The sequence below is a fragment of the Salmo trutta genome, chromosome 20 (genome assembly GCF_901001165.1).
Source record: "Salmo trutta chromosome 20, fSalTru1.1, whole genome shotgun sequence".
Classification (NCBI taxonomy): domain Eukaryota; kingdom Metazoa; phylum Chordata; class Actinopteri; order Salmoniformes; family Salmonidae; genus Salmo; species Salmo trutta.
The window spans coordinates 48,963,473-48,978,355 of NC_042976.1; the positions used below are offsets into that span (position 1 = coordinate 48,963,473).

At 41.7% G+C, this 14,883-nt stretch overlaps 1 protein-coding gene across 6 annotated transcripts in view; it reads right to left on the bottom strand.

Moving 5' to 3' along the window:
• Positions 1-1,488, bottom strand: part of obsl1b (obscurin like cytoskeletal adaptor 1b) — a 93,979-nt gene extending 92,491 nt beyond the window's left edge. For 2 of the 6 annotated variants that reach the window (XM_029703576.1, XM_029703575.1), the window contains exon 1: positions 1,074-1,487. The gene's annotated coding sequence lies outside the window, so the exon portion shown is untranslated. Of the gene's footprint in view, positions 1-1,073 lie in introns of all 6 variants that reach the window. The other 4 variants (XM_029703579.1, XM_029703578.1, XM_029703574.1 and 1 more) reach the window with 3 other exon arrangements.
• Between the last annotated feature and the right edge of the window lie 13,395 nt (positions 1,489-14,883).

Sequence of the window (14,883 nt, forward strand, 5' to 3'; positions counted from 1 at the left end):
CAGCAGCCACCACAACATATAGCCAGCACAGCTGGTGCTGTATTTCAATGGGAAAGTGCTTAATATAGTATGCCCTAAATAAAGACCTATGAGAGAGCCTGTGTCAGGTATCACAAAGCACACCCTGGAACCCGTGTGCTCACACAAACGCAGATCTAACTCACAGTGCTCACACCCCTAGAGAACTTACAGTCAAAATATGCTAAGCCTTCATCACACCCGTTGTTGGCACTCTTATTCAAGAATTCATACTCCAAATATCATTGTTGAAATTGGTTTTCTCTGTCATTTTCCAAAATAAATAGAATGCAGATATTAACAATTCCCTAGCATAAATACATTATCTTCACAGTGTTATGGCACATTGAACAACCTGGTCCTCTCAATTGTATTTCTTTTTGGCTTCTCAATTTTGGTAGAAGCAGTTGATGGTTTGCCCTGATAGACATTGAAGCCATCTATTAGTCAGGCTATGACTTTATTCACTTTAAGCTCAATGTGTATGTTTGCTTTATGTCCGCTCTGATGCATGGATAGGGTCTCAAGGAAGGTGAGCCAAATCTAGAATGCTTCCGAGCCATGTTTGTCATGCGTCCACCAGTTTACTGCATGGGCCACAGTGCGCACACACACATGCAACACACACACAGTCAAAAGCACATATAATAAGAGTAGTATATGGTGATACATGTACTGAATCTTAAATCTTATAACTAGAAACCAATATGACAATGTTTAGTAGTCTGGTTTACCGCTAAAATAAGCGCTATTCTGTCACTCTTTCAACCCTTTCTCTCTTCCCGAACCTGTGGCACGTCAATATGCTGAAAACCCTTTTTATCAGTTAGAACTCGTAATATCCACTTTATCACCTCCAATGGCAGGTGCTAGTAATTATTTCCCTGTTAGCCACCTGTTCCACAAAAATGATTGAGGACAATACATTTAAAGTGGTCTCAATATTCCCCCTGGGGGTTTAAGAGGAGATTAACCTTTGTGTTTACTCATCTGGTTTAATTGGAAGGACCCTTGCCCCCAGTGAATCTGTACTACGTACTCCTCACATGACCTACCTCTCTTTGGTCCCAAGGAGCGACCGTCAACATACATTCCGCACTGGCACTCTTCTTCAAGCCACCGAGGCTATATTCTCCGCCTCCAAACTGCTGAGTAATGTCACTTACTGGTCGATTCTTTCCCCGACACCAACTGTAATCCGGTTGGGGTTCTTTCTCTCAAATATCAACCAATGTGGAGCTATGTTTTCACAGTTTCCAAGTGATCTTTTAGTACATATTGACGGGCCTGTGCCAGACCCATCCAAGAAAAGTAAAGAGAATTTGAGTATTTCCCCCTCAGCGCACTTTCTACACTCCAGAGCGGTCCCCCAATCTCTGTGGCGTTCAACCCTGAGACACCCCGAGTGTCATTGTTCGTGGAAGAACGTTAAATGCTTTTGCAGCTGCTGCTGTCCCCTAAAAATACCATCAGCCTTGATGACAGCAGTGAAGATAAGTTGGGCTCTTCCATTCACTTGCTTGCATGGGCTAAAGATAGCTTTAGATGGCTGGTTCAGGGCAGACTGCTTAGCTTACTTGAGACCTTGCAATAAAACCTAAGGAGAAGGGCAGTCTTCTCTGGGCTCTAAAAAAATCTTTAAGACCCCTCCATGTTGAAGCTTCTTTATGTTTTCTTGTAATTCACCACAATCTAGAAAAGAGGAGATTAGAGATACTGATAATAATCATCATTGTAGATATCCAGAATAAGTGGCTGCCACTGTAAATTGATGCTCTCCGTGTGAAGTGAAGAGTGAGTTTTACGTTCAATTTAGATTATTGTGTGGTGTAGCAGGGGTTGACCACGCTCACAAGGACCATGCATAGGTGTGGGCTAATTCCAAAATCTTAGGTGTCAAAACAATGAACAATCTAAACAAGTACTGATGTTCAATGATAATAAAAAAAATGATACATACCAATTGAGTCTTGAAGAATATATCTTGTAAATCAGGGCTGCCCAACCCTCTTCCTTGAGATCTACTGTCCTGTGGGTTTTCAGTTCAACCCTCAACAAGACCTTAACTAGCTGAATCTGATATGCTAAATTAGGGTTGGACTGAAAACCTACAGGACAGTAGATCTCCAGGAAGAGGTTTGGGCAGCCCTGTTGTAAATGCTTCAAGAGCATTTACAAGTGTCTGTCTTACCCACAATATTACCCACATTTTAAGGTTTGGAAGAAAAGTTCTAAATGATAACACGAACTGGACAATTTGGAAAGGAGTCACAATAAGGTGAACAAGACTTACATGATGACGTCGACTGCACTTCAAAACAGTCGACTTCGAAAGCATCACCAAGGATGAGTTAAACCTTGTTCTCTGAGAGTTTTATGGCAGTGTGCATAACAAAGTGTGAGCAGCTACCTTGGGCTCTGGGCTGGACTCAACAGGTTAATCAATGACCCATCCGTCTCAACTGATTCCTGATGCAAGCTACTGCATTTACACTTGGTAGATCATGGTGCTTGCAATGCCAGGATCATGGAATTGATTCCCGCTGGGGCCATCCATACAAACAATGTATGCTTGTCTGTAATTCGTTTTGGATAAAAGCATCTGCTAAATGGCATTCATTATATTACTACAACCTCTGATTATGCATTTTTGGGCTACCTTAATTGGATAGTTCAGTGGAAAATCACCAGAGTAACTACTCTGCCCAGTGTCATCCCTGAAGAAGTACATGTACCTCACAAAATGCCCAGAGAATGCCACTGCCTTTTACCTTCACCCAATGGTACACTGCAGACCCACTGGTCATGAACTATGTTGTCACAATGTTGCCACGCATTTGCAAGACAGCAGGAACGACTATATTCCCAAACCACAGCATGAGGACCACCCCTGTGCAGAAATGTGCTAATACAGGTTAGGAGGCGAGGGAGATAATGCTAGTCAGTGGGCACTGATGCAAGAGTTCACTCCAAAGCTATTGGCATCTGTCACTCAAGACGTGGACAGTAAAGACTGGAACAACCTCCTGATCCTGGCTGAAAACAAGTGTAGGCCTACAGTACCATGATGGCCACAACCTCATCCAAGATGGTGAAGGAAAGCACTCAAGGGAAGGGAAGATACATTATATATGGACACAGTTTAGTGGCAAAAAAGGGTTAAATACATGTAAAAAGAAATAACAAATGTTTCCTGATCTTTCTTAAAACGCTCTGATATAGGACAGACACTTAAGAACAAACTTCCTTTAGACTTTTTGGGGAGACTATCTGTTGTTCCATGTAGTCAATATGTTATTCAATGTGTTTGTATGGGTAACAATAAGGCCAAAAAAGTTTTTTCAGCAAATAATTGTTAATAGATTTTTTCGATACATCACAGGGTCTTAACATTCAAAATCAAATAGCTAAATGATCCTTGGTATAACCTTCTTTAAAAAAGTACATATAATTCAGGAGAACCCGCCCCAGCTTAGACAGGGCTTAGACTCTTATGGGTTAATGAACAATGAGACTAGTTAATCTTGAATCATATTTTTAAGTTCACTATTCAAAGAAGTTGAAGCACTTCACTTCAATAAATCTCTATTGAATGAATCAACATATACACTGAGTGTACAAAACATTAGGAACATCTGCTCTTTCCATGACAGACTGACTAGGGGAGTCCAGGTGAAAGCTATGATCCCGTATTGATGTCACCTGTTAAATCCACTACAATCAGTGTGAAGAGGTGATGAAGGGGAGGAGACAGGTTAAAGAAGGATTTGTAAGCCTTGAGACAATTGAGACATGGGTTGTGTGTGTGTTATTCAGAGGGTGAATGGCCAAGACAAAAGATTTAAGTGCCTTTGAATGGGTAATGGGATTAGGTGCCAGGTGCATCGGTTTGAATGTGTCAAGAATTGCAATGCTGTTGGGTTTTTCACGCTCAACAGTTTCCTGTGTGTATCAAGAATGATTCACTACCCAAATGAAATCCAGCCAACTTGACACAACTATGTCCATGCCCCGACATACACTCAGTGTAATTTCTAAATGTACAAATAAGCTAACTCGCTTGAAAATGTTAGACATATTAGTAAGTAGGCTATTATTACTAAAGCATCATTTCTGGTCAACAAATAATTGTCCATACCAGAGGTGGCCAACCTTGCTCCACTCCCTGACATACTGGGTGAGCAGACTTCTATTCCAGCCCTGCAATAATACACATTATTATCAACTCATTAGGTTTGATACATGGACTGCTGGGTTGGTGTGTTAGTGCTGGGCTGGAACAGAAGCCTACACATCCAGCATGCCTGCAGGAGCAGGATTGGCCTGCTCAAGTTGTAATACGTTTGTAGCCTACATTGTTTGACTTTCAACTGTATTGTTATATACAAAATTTGCTAAGAACACATACAACCCATGGCATACAAGGATGTGCCAACAGACTCTTGGGACATTCACTGGGACCTCGTCATCTGCAGACAGGCTTTCACAGCTCTCCATATCTGAGGACAGACAACATCACAAATAAACAGGCTATATTATATTACAATTTGACAGAACTGACTATTATATATATGTCTGTCTTCGTAGTTTTCCTCTCTAGAGACTAGAACTGGATCATCTTTTCATAACACCTTCATACATAGCAAACAATAAATTATAAAGAATACGGTTTTGAAGTATCTGTCCTATATCTAGGAGATAAAAGAAAGCTCCAGAGATATTCATGTTTTTTTGGACACATACAATGCCTTCGGAAAGTATTCAGGCCCCTTGACTTTTTCAACATTTTGTTACGTACAGCCTTATTCTAAAATTGATTTTTTTAAATCCTCAGCAATCTACACACAATACCCAATAATGACAAAGCGAAAACAGATTTTTAGAAATGTATGAAAATGTATTAACCTCTCTGGCGCATGTGGGACGAACTCGTCCCACCTACGTAACAGCCACTGAAATCCAGTGGCGCGATTTTTGAATCGTTAGAAATACTATTACTTCAATTTCTCAAACATATGACTATTTTACAGCTATTTAAAGACAAGAATCTCGTTAATCTAACCCCACTGTCCGATTTCAAAAAGGCTTTACAACGAAAGCAAAACATTAGATTATGTCAGCAGAGTGCCCAGCCAGAAATAATCAGACACCCATTTTTCAAGCTAGCATATCATGTCACATAAACCCAAACCACAGCTAAATGCAGCACTAACCTTTTATGATCTTCATCAGATGACACACCTAGGACATTGTGTTATACAATACATGCATGTCTGTTCAATCAAGTTCATATTTATATCAAAAAACAGCTTTTTACATTAGCATGTGACGTTCAGAAAAAGCATAACCCCCGTAAACTCCCGGGGAATTTACTAACAGTTTGCTAAATTACTCACGATAAACGTTCACAAAAAGCATAACAATTATTTTAAGAATTATAGATACATTACTCCTCTATGCACTCGATATGTCCGATTTTAAAATAGCTTTTCGGATGAAGCACATTTTGCAATAATCTAAGTACATAGCCCGGCATCACAGGGCTAGCTATTTAGACACCCACCCAGGTCAGCCTCCACCAAAATCACATTTCCTATAAGAAAAATGTTCTTACCTTGCTTGTTCTTCGTCAGAATACACTGCCAGGACTTGTACTTCAATAACAAATGTTGGTTTGGTCCCAAATAATCCATCGTTATATCCAAACAGCGACGTTTTGTTCGTGAGTTCTAGACACTATCAGAATGCTACATCACGGTCTTGCGCATGGCGCATTGGCGTGACAAAAAATTTCGAAATATTCCATTACCGTACTTCGAAGCATGTCAACCGCTGTTTAAAACCAATTTTTATGCCATTTATCTCGTAGAAAAGCGATAATATTCCGACCGGGAATATGCATTGAGCCTAAACAGCCGAATTAAATTTCTCCTCAGGAGCGAATCGTGCACGCGCCTCATTCAAAGGTCCTCTGATCCGCCACTTACCAAAGGTGATAATGTGTTTCAGCCTGAGGCTGCCTCGTCAACCTTCAGGTATTTCCCGGGTTCTGAGAGCCTATCGGAGCCCTGGGAATTGTCACGTTACAGCTAAGATCCTTACTTTTCAATAAACAGATGCAAGACTCACGACTCCTTGTCAGACAGGGTACTTCCTGCATGAAACCTTGTCAGGTTTTTGCCTGCCATAGGAGTTCTGTTATACTCACAGACACCATTCAAACAGTTTTAGAAAATTCAGAGTGTTTTCTATCCAAACCTGAACAATAATATGCATATTCTAGCTTCTGAGTTGGTGTAGGAGGCAGTTAAAAATGGGCACATATTTTTTCCAAAATTCTCAATACTGCCCCCTAGCCCAAACAGGTTAAAATGATCTAAAAATAATATGTTATTTACATAAGTATTCAGAGCCTTTGCTATTATACTTGAAATTGAGCTCAGGTGCATCCTGTTTCCATTGATCATCCTTAAGATGTTTCTACTACTTCATTGGAGTCCACCTGTGGTCAATTCAATTCATTGGACATGATTTGGAAAATCACACACCAGGTCCCACAGTTGACAGTGTATGTCAGAGCAAAAACCAAGCCATGAGGTCGAAGGAATTTTCCGTAGAGCTCCGAGACAGGCTGGTGTCGAGGCACAAATCTGGGGAAGGGTACCAAAATATGTCTGCAGCATTGAAGGTCCCCAAGAACACAGTGACCGCCATCATTCTTAAATGGAAGATGTATGGAATCACCAAGACTCTTCCTAGAGCTGGCTGCCAGACCAAACTGAGCAATCGGGGGAGAAGGGCCTTGTTCAGGGAGGTGACCAAGAACTCGATGGTCACTCTGACAGAGCTCCAGAGTTCCTCTGTGGAGATGGGAGAACCTTCCAGAAGGACAACCATTTCTGCAGCACTCTACCAGTCAGGTCTTTATGGTAGTGGCCAGACGGAAGTCACTCCTCAGTTAAGACATTTAAATGTCTTACTCACGTTGGCCACGGAGAAGGAGAGCCAACAGTCCTTGGTGGAGGGCCGTGCCGGTGGTTCTGTATTACCCTTGAAGTGGGCAAAGAAGGTGTTTAGTTTGTCTTGATGCAAGACATCGGTGTCCGCGACGTGGCTGGTTTTCCTTTTGTAATCCGTGATTGTCTGTTAGACCCTGCCACATACGTCTCGTGTCTGAGCCACTGAATTGCGACTCCACTTTGTCTCTATACTGACATTTTGCTTGTTTGATTGCCTTGTGGAAGGAATGATAACTCTGTTTGCATTCTGCCATATTCCCAGTAGCTTTGTATGGTTAAATGCAGTGGTATGCGCTTTGAGTTTTGCGTAAATGCTGCTATCTATCCACGGTTTCTGGTTAGGGTAGTCATATGATGAACTCAGTAACCGTGTCCGTGTATAAATCAATGTTATTCTCAGAGGAAACCCAGAACATATCCCAGTCCACGTTATATCCCAGCCCCAGTCCACGTTATATCCCAGTCCAGTCCCAGTCCACATAATCTTAAAGAATGGATTTTAAATGGGCAGACCAGTGTTGAATAGACCTTAGCATGTTACATTTACATTTACGTCATTTAGCAGACGCTCTTATCCAGAGCGACTTACAAGTTGGTGCATTCACCTTATGATATCCAGTGGAACAACCACTTTACAATAGTACATCTATATCTTTTGGGGGGGGGGGTAGAAGGATTACGTTATCCTATCCCAGGTATTCCTTAACCTCTATGGGCGATCCTCGTTTGTTAACCTCTCTGGGCCAGTGGGACGCTTGCGTCCCACCTACTCAACAGCCAGTGTAAACCCGTGGCTCGATATTCAAATACCTTAGAAATGCTATTACTTCAATTTCTCAAACATATAACTATTTTACACCATTTTAAAGACAAGTCTCTCGTTAATCTAACCACACTGTCCGATTTCAAAAAGGCTTTACAACGAAAGCAAAACATTAGATTATGTCAGCAGAGTACCCAGCCAGAAATAAACAGACACCCATTTTTCAAGCTAGCATATAATGTCACATAAACCCAAACCACAGCTAAATGCAGCACTAACCTTTGATGATCTTCATCAGATGACAATCCTAGGACATTATGTTATACAATACATGCATGTTTTGTTCAATCAAGTTCATATTTATATCAAAAACCTGCTTTTTACATTAGCATGTGACTAGCATGCCCACCGAACACTTCCGGTGAATTTACTAATTTACTCAGGAAGTGTCACGTTACAGCAGAGATCCTTTGTTTTCAATAAAGAGAGTGTAGAAGGCCAAGAAATGGGAGAGGGCACTTCCTGTACAGAATCTTCTCAGGTTTTTGCCTGCCATATGAGTTCTGTTATACTCACAGACACCATTCAAACAGTTTTAGATACTTTAGGGTGTATTCTATCCAAATCAAACAATTATATGCATATTCTAGTTTTTGGGCAGTAGTAATAACCAGATTAAATCGGGTACGTTTTTTATCCGGATGTGAAAATACTGCCCCCTACCCTAGAGAGGTTAATGAACTTAATGTCCGAGGAGTGTCATCTGATGAAGATCATCAAAGGTTAGTGCTGCATTTAGCTGTGGTTTTGGTTTTTGTGACATATATGCTTGCTTTGAAAATGGCTGTGTGATTATGCACTTCCTGTATGGAATCTTCTCAGGTTTTGGCCTGCCTGTCACGTCCTGACCAGCAGAGGGTGTATTGCTTAGTCTAGGTCAGGATGTGGCAGGGGGTTTGTGTTTGTTAAATGTTGGGTTGATAATTGGGACTTCCAATTGAAGGCAGGTGTGTATAGTTGCTTTGATTGGAAGTCCTATGTAGGTGTGTGTGTTTGTCTTTGGGGTTGTGGGGAATTGTTTTTGCACTGCGTTTGCACATAGCCTGTGAGACTGTCCATGTTGTGAGTATCCTTTATTGTTTTGTTTTCCGGTGGATGCTTTGCCTTTTACCAATTAAAAGAATGAGTGTCCACACTTCCGCTGCGCCTTGGTCCTTCTCTCTCCCATACGACTTATACTGTGACAGAATTCCCCACCAACAATGGACCAAGCAGCAGAGAAAGGAGCGCGAGAGATGGGCTCGCGAGGGGAAGGAGTTCTGGACCTGGGAGGAGATCAAGTCGGGGAAAGGACCCTGGCGGAAGGATTCCCAGGTCGAGGAGGTAAAGCCAGCCGGTGGACGGAGTCGCAGGCGGCGGTCAAGGAGGCCCGGAAGACACCCCCAAGAAAACTTTGGGGGGGGCTAATGGGGTGGTCCGGAAGGGCAGAGGAAGAGCCCAGACCACTGCTCTCGTGGGGGATGACGGCGGAGGAAGAGACGAAGATGAGACAGTTGATTGAGGACCTACAGAGGGAAGATCTGAAGGAGGAGCCATGGTATGCGGAGTTGCGCGCTGTGTCGCCAGTGCGCCCGCACAGCCCGGTGCGTCCGGTGGACATGCCCAGCACATGCTGTGCTAGGATGGGCATCCAGCCAGGACGAGTGGCTAAACCGGCTCCACGCTTCAGGTCACCAGTACGTGTTCACAGTCCTGTCCGGCCCGTTCCTGCTCCCCGCACCAGGTTAGTGGTGCGTGTCCCCAGTCCTGTATGCCCAGTGCCAGCACCACGCACCAGGCTTCAAGTGCATAAACCCAGCCTCGCCAGTCAACAGTCACCAGAGCTGCCCGCCAGTCAATCAATCTGTGGGTTGTGTAGTTTTAACCATGGATGGCCCAGAACCAGAGGAGAGTTGGGACTGTTGATTATGTGGAAACTGATCTTTTCCAGGTGATTACCAGAGAGACACAAGATGACTGGAATGGTTCTCACAGACACGGAAGAGAAGCTTACCATTGAGAGCGTTGGCATCGAGAGGTGCGTTAAGTGGAACGGTGTCCAGGCCCAACTGGTTAACAACACCTCGATCTAGAAAGCTCTCGTTAGTAGCTGAATCTATCAGAACAGAGAGGAAAAGCCTGGCTCTGCCACACAAGGTTGGCCTCAAACAGTGGTCTGGGGAAACTTGGGCCGACGATTTGACTCAACAGTATTTCCCCATAACAGCCGGGCCTCCTCTCACTGGACACAGGGAACAAGAAAGCTCCTAGTATCGATACGCCGCTGTTTCTCCTCTGGAGATAGACGGGTCCGGCCGAGCTGCATGGGCTCAGGATGCAGTCGGAGGAGAAGAGCAAGGCACAGAAGCAGATGTTAAAGAACTTGCAAACCTACCTACACTCTCCCTCCGACGCTCCCAAAGACAGTTGTCAATGCGGATAGTGAGAGAAAGGAGTTACTCAAGATTATCAGGCTCCTCCCTGGACACCAACTCGTCCTTGAGGGTCTCAGAAAGTGAGTTCCGGAATGCACCCTGAAGAGCCTCCTCATTCAGTTAGGATCACCACTTTATTTTAAGAATGTGAAATGTCAGCATAATAGTAGAGAAAATGATTTATTTCAGCTTTTATTGCTTTCATCACATTCCCAGTGGGTCAGAAGTTTACATACACCCAATTAGCGACCCACCTCGACAACATCCGGTGAAATTGCAGAACGCCAAATTCAAATTACAGAAATAGTAATAATAAACATTCATGAAAAAACAAGTGTTATACATCGGTTAAAAGATTAACTTCTTGTTAATCCAGCTGCTTTGTCAGATATAAAAAAGGCTTTACGGAGAAAGCATAACATGCGATTATCTGAGGACAGCGCCCTGCACACAAAAGCATACAAACATTTTCGAACCAAGCAGAGGAGTCACGAAAGTCAGCAATAGCAATAAAATTAGTCACTTACCTTTGAAGATCTTCATCTGGTTGCAATCAGAAGGGTCCCAGTTACACAATAAATGGTTGTTTTGTTCAATAAAGTCCCTCTTTATATCCCAAAAACTCAGTTTTGTTGCCGTGTTTTGTTCAGTAATCCACTGGCTCAAAGGCGGTCAAAACATGCAGATGAATACATCCTAATAGTACCGGTAAAGTTCGTTGAAACATGTCTAACAATGTTTATAACTAATCCTCCGGGTGTCAATTATCTAAATAATCGATAATATTTCAACCGGACAATAGCATATTCAATAAAAAGGAAAAAGAACGAAGGGCGTGCACACAGTCACGCATGCAAACCAATACTGCATTGTTCCCCAGTCCCCTAACCAAAAGGTTTTTTTCTTCGTTGTTTTTCAGAAAACAAGCCTGAACCCATGTCTAAAGCCTGTTGACATCTAGTGGAAGCCATAGGAACTGCAATCTGGTACCTAACCAATTACATTGTCAATAGGCATTCAATGGAAAACCACACATAAAAAAAATCCCACTTCCTGGAAGGATTTTCCTCTGGTTTTCGCTTGCCTTGTCAGTTCTGTAATACTCACATACATTATTTTAACAGTTTTAGAAACTTCAGAGTGTTTTCTATCCAATTCTACCAATATGCATATCCTAGAATACTGCCCCCTGTCACTAAAAAGTTAAATTGTTTAACTTGGGTCAAACAGTTTGGGTAGCCTTCCATAATCTTCCCACAATAAGTTGGCAGAATTTGGCCCATTCCTCCTAATAGAGCTGGTGTAACTGAGTCAGGTGTGTAGGCCCCCTTGCTTGCACACACTTTTACAGTTCTGCCCACAAATGTTCTATAGGATTGAGGTCAGGGATTTGTGATGGCCACTCCAATACCTTGACTTTGTTGTCTGCAAGCCATTTTGCCACAACTTTGGAAGTATGCTTGGGGTTATTGTCCATTTGGAAGACCCATTTTCGACCAAGCTTTAACTTCCTGACTGATGTCGTGAGATGTTGCTTCAACATATCCACATAATTTCCCATCCTCATGATGCCACCTATTTTGTGAAGTGAACCAGTCCCTCCTGCAGCAAAGCACCCACACAACATGATGCTGCCACCCCCGTGCTTCACGGTTGGGATGGTGTTCTTTAGCTTGCAAGCCTCACCATTTTTCCTCCAAACATAACGATGGTCATTATGGCCAAACAGTTTTATTTTTGTTTCATTTGACCAGAAGACATATCTCCAAAAAGTTCTGTCCCCATGTGTTTGTACCCATGTGCAGTTGCAATCCGTAGTCTAGCTTTTTTTACGGCGGTGTTGGAGCAATGGCTTCTTCCTTGCTGAGCGGCCTTTCAGGTTATGTCAATATAGGACTCGCTTTACTGTGGATATAGATACTTTTGCACCTATTTTCACAAGGTCCTTTGTTGTTGTTCTGGGATTGATTTGCACTTTTCGCACCAAAGTACGTTCATCTCTTGGAGACAGAACGCGTCTACTCCCTGAGCGGTATGACGGCTGGTCCCATGGTGTTTATACTTGCGTACTATTGCTTGTACAGATGAATGTGGTACCTACAGGCATTTGGAAATTGCTCCCAAGGATGAACTAGACTTCTGGAGGTCTACAATTGTTTTCTGGGGTCTTTTTCTGAGATTTATTTTGTTTTTCCCATGATGTCAAGCAAAGGTAGGCCTTGAAATACATCCACAGGTACACCTCCAATTGACTCAAATTATGTCAATTAGCCTATCAGAAGCTTCTAAATCATTTTCTGGAATTTTCCAAGTTGTTTAAAGGCACAGTCAACTTTGTGATACAGTAAATTATAAGTGAAATAATCTGTCTGTAAACAATTGTTGGATAAATTACTTGTGTCGTGCACAAAGTAGATGTCCTAACCAACTTCACAAAACTATAGTTTGTTAACAAGACATTTGTGGAGTGGTTGAATAACGAGTTTTAATGACTCCAACCTAAGTGTATGTAAACTTCTGACTTCAACTGTACATGTATTTTCCAGTTGAGGAATATTTATAATTTTACAATCTGAGTGCACTGTCCCTTTATTGCAAATGCTAGAAACACATGAAGAGGAAATTCTGTTATATGACTTTTTTTCTAGCTAGAAGGCCCCTTTTTGACATTGCAAAAGTGAGATGTTACCAAAAAGAATGACCAAACAAAAGATCATTTCATATACTTAAATTTACTTGATTGACATTTTTTTATTATATTGTCTGCTTTGCATGCATTATTATCTTGAAACCTGCATATGTTGTTTTTTGCTGTTTTTCTTTTAACCTCTTATTATTTCCGTTTCCAGTCAAAATGGATGTGTCTGTATCTTTTGTGAAGTCAAAATGCCCCCCAGTGGTCTGTGGATATTAGACTTATATAGATCATTTCATCACTCAGTAACTCAGAAAGCACACCAAAACATCTGTATTACCTCTCTGTGGATGTTTGAAGTACTGCACAGCTTTGACAAATCCCAACTCAATCAGCCCCTACCCTTGTACCTTTAGGATATCCCTTAAAAAATAAAAGAGGGTTAATAATGAAGATGAATAAACAATTCTATCATTATAGATTATTACATTGTAAAAAAAATCTGTAAATATACAGGACATTTTAACAGTAAATAACTGTTTCTCCATAATACAGTACCTTACTGTTTGCAACAATGCAATCTGGGAGTTATGTACTGGGTTTACCACCCTCTTTGCTGTGTTTACCATTTTAACTGTAAATGACTATGCATGGTGGTTAATTTGTTAACCTTCTATCTTTAAATTAAAATCGAAGCGGGATTTGATAACTATCGAGTCGGCAGCATTGTGGGATCATCGCCGCTTCAATTTTGAGATTCTAGTTCAGACAATAGCTAGTTCAGACATGGTGGATGCATAGATCACACAGAAGGAAGGAATCAACGAATAAGGTATGTAACCTATTTTAGCATGCCCTACATGAATAGAGTGTACTGAATGTGTGCCGTTTTGTGAGATTAATTTAGCTAGCTAGCTGGGTGATGGTGTGGCTAGCTAACGCTATCTGCAACAGTGCCTTCGATGCATGTTCGACTAGCATAGCTGATTTCTTGTCAAATCTCAAATCAAATGACAGTGGTTAGGCTAGCTTATCTCGCCATTATTGAAGTTATACATCATGGAAGCTTTTGATTGTAGCCAGTGATGGAAAAATAACTCAGTTATCATACTTGAGTAAAAGTACAAAGTTAGAGTAAATACTATACTTAAAATTCCTTATATTAAGCAAAACGGACGGTACGATTTGTAATTTTTGTATTTTATTTACGGTCAGCCAGGGGCAATAGTGATGACAACGTGTTATACTGATAGGTGCGTGAATTGGACCATATTGCTGTCCTGTCTGAGCATTTGAAATGTAACGAGTACTTTTTGGTGTCAGGGAAAATTTAAAAAGTACATTATTTTCATTAGGAATGTAGTGGAGTAAAAGTAAAAAATACACATATTAAAGTAAAGTACAGATACCCCAAAAAACTACTTAAGTAGTACTTTAAAGTATTTTTACTTAAATACTTTACACCACTGATTGTAGCTAAAGTTTTCTGTGGGCTCTGTATTCACCAGGGTATCATCCAATGTTTTGGTGTGTGATACTTTTGTGACTCGCAGTGCAAGCTGTAACGGTCGTCGTATTGAGTAGACCAAGGCGCAGCGGGTTGAGTGCTCATTTTAACTTTTATTTTGAACACTGAAAAAACAAAACAAGAAACGAACGAACGAACGAACGAACAAAACTCATACAAAAAAACACCCCTCTATATAGGACCTTCAATCAGAGGCAACAAAGAACAGCTGCCTCCAATTGAAGGTCAAACCAATAACCCTAAACATAGAACAAAAACCCCGGAACACTCTAAACAAACACCCCTCTACATAAACACATAGCCCAACAAACCCCGAAACACTCTAAACAAATACCCCCTGCCACGTCCTGACCAAACTATAATAACAAATAACCCCTCTACTGGTCAGGACGTGACACAAGGACCTTCAGGCAGCAGTCTCTCTGTTAGCTGTCAGCTAAGGTCAC